This window comes from Accipiter gentilis, chromosome 33, assembly GCF_929443795.1.
Source record: "Accipiter gentilis chromosome 33, bAccGen1.1, whole genome shotgun sequence".
Classification (NCBI taxonomy): Eukaryota; Metazoa; Chordata; class Aves; order Accipitriformes; family Accipitridae; genus Astur; species Astur gentilis.
The window spans coordinates 13,050,430-13,063,491 of record NC_064912.1 but is presented as its reverse complement, the minus strand read 5'-3'; positions in this window follow the sequence as shown (position 1 = coordinate 13,063,491).

The following is a 13,062-nucleotide window of genomic DNA, read 5'->3' as shown; positions in this document are numbered from 1 at the left end:
GGTGTCATTGCACCACCTTCTATCAGCAGTATGTTCTAATGGTTAATCACTTTGGCTGTTAAATAAAAACTGCATCTTGTTTATAATAAATCTGGACTTTACATCAGTTCAAAGAAAGGGAAATAGGAGACAGTGCCAAGATACTTGTGAGGAAAGCAAACAAGCAAGAGGCAATGTGGCTGCCTTGGCAGAATATATTTTTCTTGCATTAAAACCAGAGAACTGGAGGTAATTCAGCTGCAGCATTATCTAATTGCAATTGGAAAATGAGGATGGTTTACGAACACCCGTTGTACCAGATCTAAATGGTCATACTGTTCAAGGAGAAATGAATATGTGAATTGAGTAGGGTCCAGGAAGTCAAGTGCAAGAATAAGTAGAACTGAGAGCTAATGTAATGCAATCTCCAACCTAATGAAAAGAGAGATAATTGGAGGTAATGTAGAGCCTACCAGTGGTAGGAACAGAAGGCTACACAGGCACAGAAAAGCACTGCTTGTGTGCTTTCTTGACTGTGGGTCCCAGGGTGCTCAAAACCACCAGCAGCAACAAGGTAAATCTCAACCCTGATGCCCAAAGAGCTCTCAGACCTGTAAATCACACACACTGACTGTCACACAGAGATCTTAAATGGCTCTGGCTGACTTGCAGAAAAAGCAACAATGAAGACAGCAACAGCACATTGTTAACAGACTGAAGGAGGACTATTTTTGGTATCAGTAATCCCTACTGACGACCTGCCTACACGTTGTCAGCTGACAATGTTCCAATGCCTCCACAGAAGCAGAGTATCCTGTAGGGAGAAGAGAAAAACAAATACTGGGAATGAATAAACAAACAAAGAAACAAACAAACAGATAGGAAAGCTGATAAAACACAGGAACTAAATGCACGCTATAGACAAGGAAGAGAAAACATGAATGGGGAAAGAACTAATGCAGAAGCATTTTGCCAGCAGAGAGAAAGCAAAATCTGCCAGAAATAAAGAAGCAATGTTGCAAAAGCAGGAAAACCAGGAGTTATAAAGGATAGCAAAGTAGAAGCACTGTTAAAGCCAAAGTGGAGCTGTTAAATGAGCAGTCTCTACCTATACCCTTGCACAGAGATAGCCACTCACCAAGCTGTGAGCAGCAAAGGGTTTCAGGACCCTTGAAATAGTTTTATAAGGATAAAGCCTCCTATAGTCCTTAAATAAGTGGAATTACCCATTCATTTTGTTGACAGGAGAAAAGGAGGAGTTCTCTAACAGTCAGAGGGGCTTAGGGGAAGAATCATGGAACCACCTGGAAACTCAAAGGAGGGCTTGTTTTGTTACCAAAATAGAGACCTCAGTGCCATCTCATCTGAAGAAATTACTGTGAATGACAGGCTAGAGGCTTATATATAAAGACATCTTTTAGTTACAAAGGGCTTATGAGACTATATTTATACCCCAATTTTGAGCATCTCTCAGAAAAGCTACTGTCAGAAATGGTCTCATTATGCCACTGTCAAACAGGAGCACAATAGGAGAGTTACTAACCGGAGTCTAAAACTTAAGTAGGTGCAAAAGACAGCAGGTCTTCAGAGAACAGATGGGGGGAAAATGACAGGAACAGGAGCACAATTTAGAGTTTAAGTCCCTGTGAAGCTAACAGAAAGACTATTCATTTATTTCAACAGACTTTGGATCAGACCCCTCACTTCTGAAGAGCTTTGAAGTTGAAAAGTGTTAGATGAGCACCCAAAATTCTTATCAACAGAAAAATGTGGCTAAAGAGATGTGTATGAGTGTCGTCTTAATTTGCTTGAAAAGGTCAGAAGATCAAGAAGAATGTCAGCACATAGGAGGTGATTTAACAGGATTTGAGTTGAACACTTCAGACACAAAGTGCGGATAACACATGAAAAAGGAGTTGAGCATTTCTTAGAAGAATTTGTGCACTATAGACTCATCAGAACTATCTAAGAACCGGTCAAAAAGCAGATGAAGCTAAATCAGGGTATTTTTCTAACTTATGAATGCCCTGAATGTTTGCTACCTTATCATAAATCAGGGTAAAATATTTAATGTAATTTCTTTGGCAGAAATCCTGGTTTAACAAACACATACTACCATATTGACCCAGCAGTTCCTTGTCATCCCAACATCAGTTGTATGCTATGCAAGCAATTTTTTCCCATGTGGGGCGGAAGCTACTGCCTGAGGTTTACAGACATTAATATCAGGAGGCCCTCCCTGTAATCCTTTAGCACCATCCTTCATGCCTTATGACCAGTGGAATTATGCACACTCCAATTAGGTTAGTCATTTAAAAAACAACAACAGAATTTGCAGCTGAAGAGTAGATTAGCATCTTTCAAACTGTACATGTAGTACAAAGAAGGAGGTATAAATAAATAAAATATCTGAATAGCAAACAGCAGTTAACATCTCATGCTCTGGAAAATATGTTTCTCATCTCAGTGAAATGATACTTACACCTTTATTCTCCAGGAAAACTTCAGTCATACCTTCATTATACCTATGCTACCTTTAAAAAAGTCAATAAAAAAATCACCAAGACTCTGGGTTTGGTAAAGCAAATTAGATTCCAGAACAGAAGGTCACTCCTATCTCACCTACTCCAAACTGGTACCCTGTTGATGTCTAATGAAAATGCATCTTACTGCTCACTTTCAACCAGCAAGAAGTTCAGACAAAAGTCATGTCAGCTCGCAAGCAGTAACTTGTTAAGATAAGGCAAGGCAATCATTTGTGACTGTGCATTCCCTTACAATAAGATGCATTCCACTATTATAGATAAACTTTCAAAACCAGAACAACTATTCACCAAATATGCCTATCTTCCAGAATTTATTATACCTCTGAGGAGTGCTGAAGCTTTCAAGAAATCTAGGATGTTTGCGAGAACTGGCGACATGGCTGTGTTTCAGTTATACCACAAATCATGCTGTAAGCAGACTGAAAGTTAACAAAAATTAACAAGGTAGGTCTTCCGACACAGTAGCTGCATTATAACAGACTCCAATGGGTAAAGGCAATTCAGCATGGAGCTCACTTTATATCCCCATTCCACAAAACTCAAATATTCAGCGAAGAATATCAAGATGGGTAGAAGGCTAAATACGTAGGAAGGTTTTCAGATTGCAGTACAACTCTACAGGCAAATCTAAGCATTGCTGCCTGTCAAACCTTGCTCCATGGGTGAGCTGCTGCAAAAAGATGATGTTTACCTTACACAAATCTCTGCTGAATGTTCCCATATGGTACATACTGAGTGAGAAGTGACAAAAGCGGTGGGTAACTTGCACAGCATCTTCTTCAAGGGTCTCTCTGCAGTCTGGAGCTAATTGCATATCCTTAAGATATGCTTCATGCTTTTAGAATTTTTTGCCTTTTTTTAATAAAAAGAAAGCAATTAGGGCCACAGACACACTATGTTTTAATTTCAGCTAATTTATCTATCTAAGTTAAATTAGCTGTTATGCAGTTGAATAGGAAATAACATTGACAACATAAAAAGTGCAAAATAACTACAGAATGTGGGATGATAAGGGTAGAAAGCGGTTTCTGTGGGTCTGGAATTTATAGTCAGTAAAACAGAGTGAAATAGCAACTGACTAGCTAGAAATCTGTCAGCAAATCACTGACTAGGTAACTTCCCATTGTTTCATTTACCATGTCTGAGTGGAATTTACTGTGGTGGCACTATTCATTTGTAATCAGCATGCCGTATTTATTATACATGAACCGTTGCCAAACATCCTGCCTTGCAAAAGCAAAACGGTTGCTCTTTTGAGGCTAAGAAAGAAAAAAATGAGGAACACCAACCTCTTCCTAGAGGCGAGATGTGGTTAGCTGTGGGCCTGATGTTAAAGAATGGATATTTTTCATACTTTTTTTTTTTTTTAATACACTTATTTTAATACACATAGACATAGAATCCAAAAGGAGAAGGAGTTTAAGTTCAAACAGAACTTTTAGCCTCAAAAAACCCCAACCAAAAAACATGAATACTATTCTCTCTCATTAGGCTGTACATATAGCACAAGGTGCCAAGTATATTTGCAGGGTGCTAGAATAAATCTCGACAAGCCACATTCCTGCACCTCTTTGATATCACCTTTCCAAAGATTTCTGTTCCTTCCAGTTTCTTTCTACTCTTCGGTGCTGTTTGTCCTCCTGGGCTCATGCTCCAACATACATTCAGCAGTCCTAGACACATGGGGAGACTGAGAAGCAATTTCTCTTAGAGCAATGAAGCCAAGACGGTCCAGATGAGCCAGTAATAGAGTTTTTCTGTGCCTTATCATAATGAGAGACCTTACAAGTTTTTAACTCTAGTTAAATAAAGCTTTAAAAGACAGAGGCTATCACACACCTTCTGAGGTAAATTTCTTGCTTTGGAGTTATTCTAACCAAAACACTACTTCCCTACAGAACAGCGACTCTTTCCTCCCACAGTGTCTGGTCTCTTCCAGTGCCCTCTTACAGCTTTCTTTCTCTGCTGACATGGGTGTAACTAAAAAAGTCAGTAGATTAACAAATTCTGCAGCTAGCATTATTCAGTCACAAAAGGAGAGAACATGGCTTTCTCAAATAAGCAAGAACGTGTCACAATAAGAAAACTTCATTTGCTGTGAAGGTTTACAATAAAGGAGAATACTGTTTAAGGAAAGAAAGCGAGGACCAAATCGGCTCTTATGTAGTCAATTGTAAATCTCTCATTTGTAAAGCCAAGTCATTTGTATTGCAGAAATAGATTTGTGCTGGGATGACAAAACCTGGAGATAGCACCATATTTGCAATACCTTTTCCTGTGAGTGGGTATAAGAGTGCCTGTAACATCTGTGCTTTCAACTAGCATGTGAACAAGAGTGCTTTAGAGCAAGCAGACAAAGGAGCTTGGCCACCAAACACCCATAGATATGTCAAACGACAGGATGAGACCTTGCTTGCCCTCTACTTCGCAGTCAGAATTGCAGGGCAGACTGGCAGGAGCTGATTTCTTAAATCTTCAAAGCACTATCTCCATACTTCCTCCTATGTTCACTCCCACTAGAAGTGCTCCCTGTAAGATGCTACCAGACCATCTCACTGATGTGAGTCTGATGAAGTGATCAGAATAGTCTCTTCAAACCTTTTGCAGCAGGAAGGGGATAAATTCAAGAAATGCTCAGGTCCCTCATCAGCCCTCCCATGTGGATGCCAGGTGTATGGAAGGAAACATCCAGGCAGTGTGCAAAACTGAGGGTATGATGTCACAGCTGAAACAAAGCTGTTTTCCTTGGTATTTGGCATATATTTTAAATAAATAGTGACTGCAGCCTAGAGGGAAGGTGGTAAGTGGAAAACAGTGGGAATTATTTACAACAGACATCCCCCACACAGCCCCATCTCTTGCTGCTGAGAGGATAGAAGTTCAGGCTCAATAACCAGGCTTTTCCAGCCCTCACTGCTGAGGGAGTCAGCAAGGTTTCCTTCTAGTCAGTGCCAGAAAAGGCTAGAGAATGTACTCAGCTGAAATATTTCAAAATATTTCCCCTGCACATATGCTCAAAGCAACGAAAAGTTTCTAAGCACACACCAGCGTGTTCATTCCTAATAGTACTTGCCTTCTGATAAACTAAATATCCTAATCACAGCACTGGGCCTCATCACATCCATGGTATATGGACGTGAGCTGGGGACCATACACCCTGTTCAAAGTTAGTACCTCCTCACCTAAAAGTTTAAAACAAGCCAGAGAAATGCCTTTTACCCCCTAACCTCACCACAACAATGGACTCCCACTGTTTACTCCCAGGCAGAGTTTGGATGAGTCTCAGTGGTCTTACTATTTACAGGGAAAATGGCAAAGTTCAGAAGGTTCCTCATTCCCCACACACCTATAATTATCCTGTTTTCTGCAGTTTGGTCAGATGAGGGATGAACGTTAGTTCTTTCCAGCAGTTCTATTTTCATTCTAGCATCATTTTTTGGCAGTAAAATATTTCAAAATTGGAAACCATCCTGTGTCAAATGACATTTAATTTGCCCTAAACAAAGGAGAAGAGAACTTGTTCACCTTTCCCACTTGCTTCTGTACATCTTGTCCTTACAAAGGGTCAAGAGCAGAGTAGTGCTCACTTACATTTGGGCTGAGAACCCAGCCCAAAAGATGTATCTCGTTATTCCCCTTTTCACCTGAGCATTGAGCCAAACCTGAACGGTCATCCACATCCAAAAAGGAAACAGTTGCTGGAGACAAGATCCTTTTCTATGCAATCCTGCTTTTTTTTTTTTTTTTTTTCTTTTAAATAAGCAAGGAATAACACCTCATTTTCTTCCAATACGAATATCTCCTATCTTATTTTTCAAAGGCATATTCCCAGTGGTGGCAATGATTGTTCTGACCATCTCCTCAGCTTTTCTGGTCCTGCTTCCTTCTCTCAAAATATGCTTCTTATTTCCAGCATCCCAATCTCTCAGTTTACTCTATTAATCCAAGGAAATTCCTCAATCCAACCAGATTAACTTCTTTGCTGTGCTTTACCATCTTATGTTTTTGGCAGCAGCCTCTGTTGTTTCAGCCCTCACTAAATAAAGACGTTTTTAACTGCTCCCTCATTTAGCTTGAATGGAATTTCAGTTGTTATGCCCACCAGTTTGAAAGAGGCTCACAGCAATATTCACATTTATTAGCTGGAACCAATAACAAACTAAACACTTGTCATTTTGCATTGCAGCTCTGATCCTATTTTCTTTCTTCCTCAAAGAAGCTATTAAAAAAAAATAAATCAGACCTTAGAAAGAAAAGTTCAGTAATGGCTCATGAATAGTGATGTTTTTATTATAGGAGAGGTTTGAGGGGCTTTGTTGTTTGGGGTTTTTTTTCCCCCACACCTTTTCTTACAGTCACTGAAATGGTTGACTGCTTTTTTCCATTGTATTAATTTATTTTTTATTCATTTCTCAGATGTCTATCGGAATGCATCTGGAATGCTGCCAAACCACCAAAGAAAATTCGCCAAGAAAGAACAAAAAGAAAAAAAAAGGGGGGTGGTGGGGATGTTAAAAAACCAAGATCCCCAGAAAAGGCCACCAAATATTGGAGCTCACAAGATCCAAAGCAATTCCCTGCTCTACCACAGACCTCTTTACTGACTCTGGGCAAGTCACATCAATCTACCAATTCTGTAATTCCATGGATAGCACTCATTCCTTTTTACCACACAACCTGTCTTCCACAAGAAAGAAACCAAAATTCTTGGGGAAAGAAGAGTAGAGAGCTTACCCATATCCAGGGTTCAGTAGGAAATACCATATATCTTTCTTGTGAGCATGCCCCACAGATCACTACATCAAAATGGAAAAGTTTGGCATTTGTATCCTAATTCTGATAACTAATTTTCTCTTTCTATAGTAACTGTGCTGCTGGAAAAGCAGGGGTAATGTGGGACAGGGAACACATCTTCCTGGAACTCAAAACTGGGACTGGAATTCAAAGCAAAGTGAAAAACTCAAGTAACTCATGTAAAGCTGGATCTTTAAAAGACTTTATTGATCTCACACTCCAGCCACAATAGTTTTTCTTTAATTGACAGCATTTCCTTTCTTTCTTTTCACCTATGAAGTTGGCAGAACTGGGAATACTTCTCCTGAGTGACTGTCCAAATGCCTTCCAGAAGTATTTAGAGCAAGAAATACTATTCATTAATTTGTTTTGTTTAGTTACGCATGAGAGGAATATTCCTAGCTTGACCTATTATATTGGTCCTCAGTGGAAAAGATGCTGCTCTTGGAAATGGTAAACAAAATGTTTGTCTTCTTAGAAACTAAAGCCACGTATACCACTACTAATCTGTTGGAAGTACATATTGTGCCCCAGCTGTTACTCTATGACTCCTGAGGAAACAAGCAGCATACTAGGAAATGAAATAGTAGTCAAAATAAAAAAATAGACATTCTTCCTGAGGTATACAGTGTATTGAGGTGACACATGTAATTATACAAATGTGAAGATGAGGAAAGCCCAGGGATAAGAACAGGCCAACAGCGTGGGATAATTCATAGCCAGTGGCCTGAGGGGTGTGTGGAACACAGAAAAAGAGCTCAATAAAAAATGTGATTTACAGACCTCATCTTTCAAATGCTAGCATTCCCTTTTGACCATGAAAAGCTGTATATGTACACTCTCTTGCATACTGAAAGACCTTGTGCTTGCACGTATTAGCATCCGTGCATGAACTAGCACTTGTTCCTTGAAGTAGGATTAGACCTTGCACAGTCAGAATTTACAGGTGTTCCTTTGATACAAATCAGATTCACATCACACATGCACAATAGACTATGGAAAGCAACTACTTCATTCCAGCAAGGACAAGACAAAAAATACAGGTTCTTTTGTATGTATACTATGTGGACTCTTGCACAGAGCTTGAAAAGAGGTCTGGGTAGAAGTTTACCAGCAAATATGCAAAATTATATCTCCTTTAAGCATAAGCATTTTCACTCCATGCTGAAAAATGACAATGGAAGTGTTAATGCTACCCTGTCTATAGCTAAGTGTCACTGTCTTAGGTTTTTCTAAGGGAACTATTACACTGGTATCTAAGTGCCAGCAATGAAAACACCATTCTCAAATAACTTGAACAATTTTAAAGCCAATTTTCTTGCCAGTTCTATACGGAATGAATGTTCTTCTATAGAGCCCATAGAAAAAAGTTTTTTAAAAAGCATGGCATTTATACTATGGAAAAGAACTCTTGCCTCCTGCACACAAAAGGAGGCCAGCTCATATCTCAGTGGCCAGTAAGCAAGTCTAGAAGGAGAAAAAAAAAATTAAAAATAAAATTAAAAAAAACCCAACCAACAACTCAATTCATATCTGCTGCATTTCTGCAGAAGGTGAGGGGTTTATCACAAGCAATAGATAATTCTGTCCACAGTCCTTGCCTGGCTGACAAGAATAAACTCCCAAATAGAAAGTGCCTCTAGGAGCACTTATCCCAGTCTAACTCCTCAGTTCACCGCACATCAACAGAAGACATTCAGAGTGTCACCAAAAAGCCAGAGCAAACCCGTAGCAAATTTACTGTTGCTCCCTGAGGAAAACAACACAGTTCTTTAAGCAACACTATGGTCTCACCATCAGGTTAGAGTATATAAATTGCTGCATTTATGAGATTACCACTAAATCATGTGGTCATTCCAAATTTCAACCCTGGACTGCCTTGAGAAGGATGGACCATTGGCCATCCATGAAGTGAAAGAACAGGAAAGAGGACCTCAGAGGAAAATACAGGCTCAGGAAACCTTAACAGAGTCAGGCCGAGCTGGCGCTCAGATTAAAATTGCCAGTTCTGCAAGTTTCAAGCTTTATTTTGGGTCTCAAATAAAAACTCAGCTGGATGTCTTTACAAGGTAGCATTCACTTTGGTCCCCACTAGGGCATCTTCAGGACTTTCCTCCGGTCACTCTAACTGCATCTCTCTCTACCCTGTCATGATTTTTAATTTAAAGGAATGCGTTTTGAACTCATTGTGTCTGGAAAAACCTGACATAGATTAAGCCATAACACAACGTGCCAGCTGGCTAGAAAATATCAAACTGACCTGCTGCCTCAGCCACTGCTCCCATGGGTGACATAACCTTAGCACCTGTTGCTATGGGACTTCAGTCACCAAAAAAAAGGATGAGTGAAACAACTCAACATGCTTCATATCTCTGAACTTGCACTCTGGCAAGAGGCAGCTAAATCACACACTAGAATATGATCAGTCACCCTCCAGACCTGGACAGGGCCCCGCATTAGTCAATGAGACACCATGCAGGCCCTCAGGCCCTGTCTTTCAAACTGAACAGGCTCCAGGATGAAGGCAGCCATCCTACTGTTTACAATAATACCATATAGGCTTCAAAAGAACAGTGATCTGATGTTAGCAGGCTCTGGAAACATGAGCTCATCTATTATTACGGCCATTAGGCAGAAGACACCTGGCTGAGAGGCAGCAGGGGAAAGGAGGCAAACACAAAAAGAGGGGAAAAAACTGCATGGAGATTATCATTAGTACACGGAGGAACCAATATTGTAAGGTGTTTTGTCATGTGTCTGAGGTATAGAACAGCTGCTTAGCTAATAGCATTATACAGGATCATGACAGAAAAGAGCATTAGCAATATTATAGTGCAGGAAAGAAAAGAATTATGGGCTGCATACTTTTTCCCAAAGACTAATATAATGAAAAGGGTTCTGCTGAAGCCACTAAGGCACCCTTCAAATCACATATATTTTAAATCAGCAAAGCCCTGAGGCATCATGTTTATATAGACACTTAAATTTAAAATAAAAATACTCAATCTTCATTTCTGAGTAGAGATTCAATTACTTTGAGCTTTAGAGTCTGAATAATAGGAAGCATAAAACTAAGTTTTGTCCCCAAGGTATCTCTCACTTGTGGACCATTTAAATCACCTGGTTGCATGAAGCAGACAAAACAAATTAAGCCAAAAAAGCAACAAAATTAGTCTTTTATCTGTGAAATAGAGAAACACACAAAAAGTACTTGAGGTATGAAGCATCATGAAGCCCTCATCAGCTGTACTTCTACCTTTTCCCTACTTCTTCACAGCTCTCCACAGAAAGGCAGGAAATATTTGATTACTGCAACTATTTGACTGGTCTTAATACCCTCTCACTGTCTAGGTGACTCAGTGCCAGACCAGAGCGTAGTGAAATTTCAAACATAATGCAATAGAGATTATTACAATGACAGCTAGAAAGTTCATTGAGACTGTTCTGTAACTGCAAGTTCTTTTTTTCCTTTTCTTTTTTTTTTCCTTCTTTTCCTTTTTTTAATTAAATTAGAGATTGGCCACTAAAGCCTTGATTCCATAGTTAAGAAGAGCACACAGTGCTTCTGCTACCTCAGATTAGCTCAGCTGAGTTCAGCAGAGTCCAACACAGAAAAGTGCACCAACAGCAAGTTAAAGGAAAGAAGCCAAAGGATCTGAGCTTCCCTAAAAGTCTAGGTTTGCAGATCTGGGGGTTGCTCCAGTCCCTGTCATGTGCTGCTATATCAGCATGGTATAAATCCAATTGCTTCCTTACCCAGCCCTTTTACAGCAAATGTTCAACTACTGCATTGTCATCTGAGGCAATTCTGCTATACTTGCATGAGTAATTTTTGTAGCTGTTATTGGAGGGAGACAGCAATGGTAGAACTTTTTTCATGCGTAACACTGAACCACATAAAATCCAGTACCCAGGCTCCTAAATTTCAGCAAGGCTTCCACAAACGTTAGAACAAAGCCAGATCACCATGGAAGCAGCCAAAGTTATGGGTTTGAAAGGGTTCTCTGAGAAAGACTGATACATGCCTGTTCCACAACCAAATACGGATTCACTTACCTGAGTACAACAGCATCCAATGCCACTTTACACATCTCTGCCAATTATGTTAGATTGCCCCTAGATTGTTGAAGGCTTATTTTTCTTGGCCAGTCAATTCCCTTTCATTCTGCAGCTACATTTTAAAGCTTTTCTATTTCTACATTATCCAAATAACTTCTTCACTGGAACTTACAGAAATAAAAGTCCTGAAAGTAACTGCCTTTTTCATCAAACCACACAAGACTGTTAATATAATTGCAAAAGCCCAATGTTTCCAGCAAGACAGATATTCAACTCATAGAGGCTGTGGGGCTGAGCAATGCAGTTGTTCTCACAACTATTCAAGTTTTGCAAGCATGGAGCAAACCTGCATGCAACATTACCTCTGCATGTCTGTACCGTAAAGGTTCCAACACACCCATGTGCTCTTTCCATAGATATTACAAAATCCAAGTCTGGTCTGGCATATGCTGAAGTCATGAATCCTTAACACCACCAGAGAATGAAGGACTGGGCCAAGCACGTATAAACAAATGTATTACCCTCTGAGGATTTAGGGTAAGGCAAAGTAATAAAAAGTAATGAAAAGCAATGGACAGTTCTGCCAGGATGGACTTGCAGGCATTGCCCAAGTCTGGCTAGTCCAGGAGCTGGCAAGCAGGCATGTTATACTTAGAGCAAACTGCAACATGTCCCTGTGACGTGGCCAGTACCCACTAGACTCAGAAAAATCCAAACAATTATTGATTGCCTGTGACCTGAAGCAGGAAATCAGCACAAGACTTTGTTCTTGAGCATGAGCCAAGAGTTTTCCAACCAACTTTTTGCCCTATACCAGTACACTGCAATGATTGGAAAGGAACTTTCTTAAAAGTCTCTGTGCAGTGCTCTCAAGCTATAAAGGATTCTGCTAACAGTCCTCTGAGGCTAGCTGAATGTCACTTTATACTGCTTCAGAGGTGCCTAGCAGTCTTATCTGGACCAAAAGCATGGCTTTCAGGTCTCCAGAGATAAAAGGCCAGAGCACTAAACCACTCTGTCTTGCCAGCCATTATAAAGAGTCATTTAATTTAACCAAACTCATTTAAAATAGAGCTTGATAAAGAACAGGACCAGATTATTTAATAACAAAAATGAAACTATTCCTCTGGGTTGGATGACACTCCAACATTCTTGCAGGAGAGAGAAATGGTAAAATGTTTAATGAAATTTTCATTCAGATAAAAGTTAGAGGATGCTCAATTTATGGGTGATGTTTGGCTCAGAGCAGCAATAAAAGTCAGTTCAATAAGGTGATTCTTTTTCCTAACTTGGAAAAAATATTCTAACTAAACAAAGTACCATCATAAACCACAAATAGGCAGAAAAAGTAGTCCTCTGATAGAAAGGCACCCACTGAAAAAAAACAGCAAAAAGTGGCTTTCTTTTAGATAGCCGGAAAATGTCAAAGCAAAGCAAATCGCTCATGTGGTGTCTGTAAATAAAATATTGTCTTGGAAAACATGAACACTGAGCTGGAAATAAGTCAGGAAGTCATGCCCTGACAAAGAAACTGGTCTTTTTTATTAAACACACTTAGCACAGTCATCAGCAAGCTTGCAAGTCTAATTCAATTAACTGGAATCTTCAAACTTAAGAAAATCCTGGAAGAAGGAAATAATAGCAAAAAAAAGTAAAGGCACTTTAGAAAAGTATTGAGAGCTTG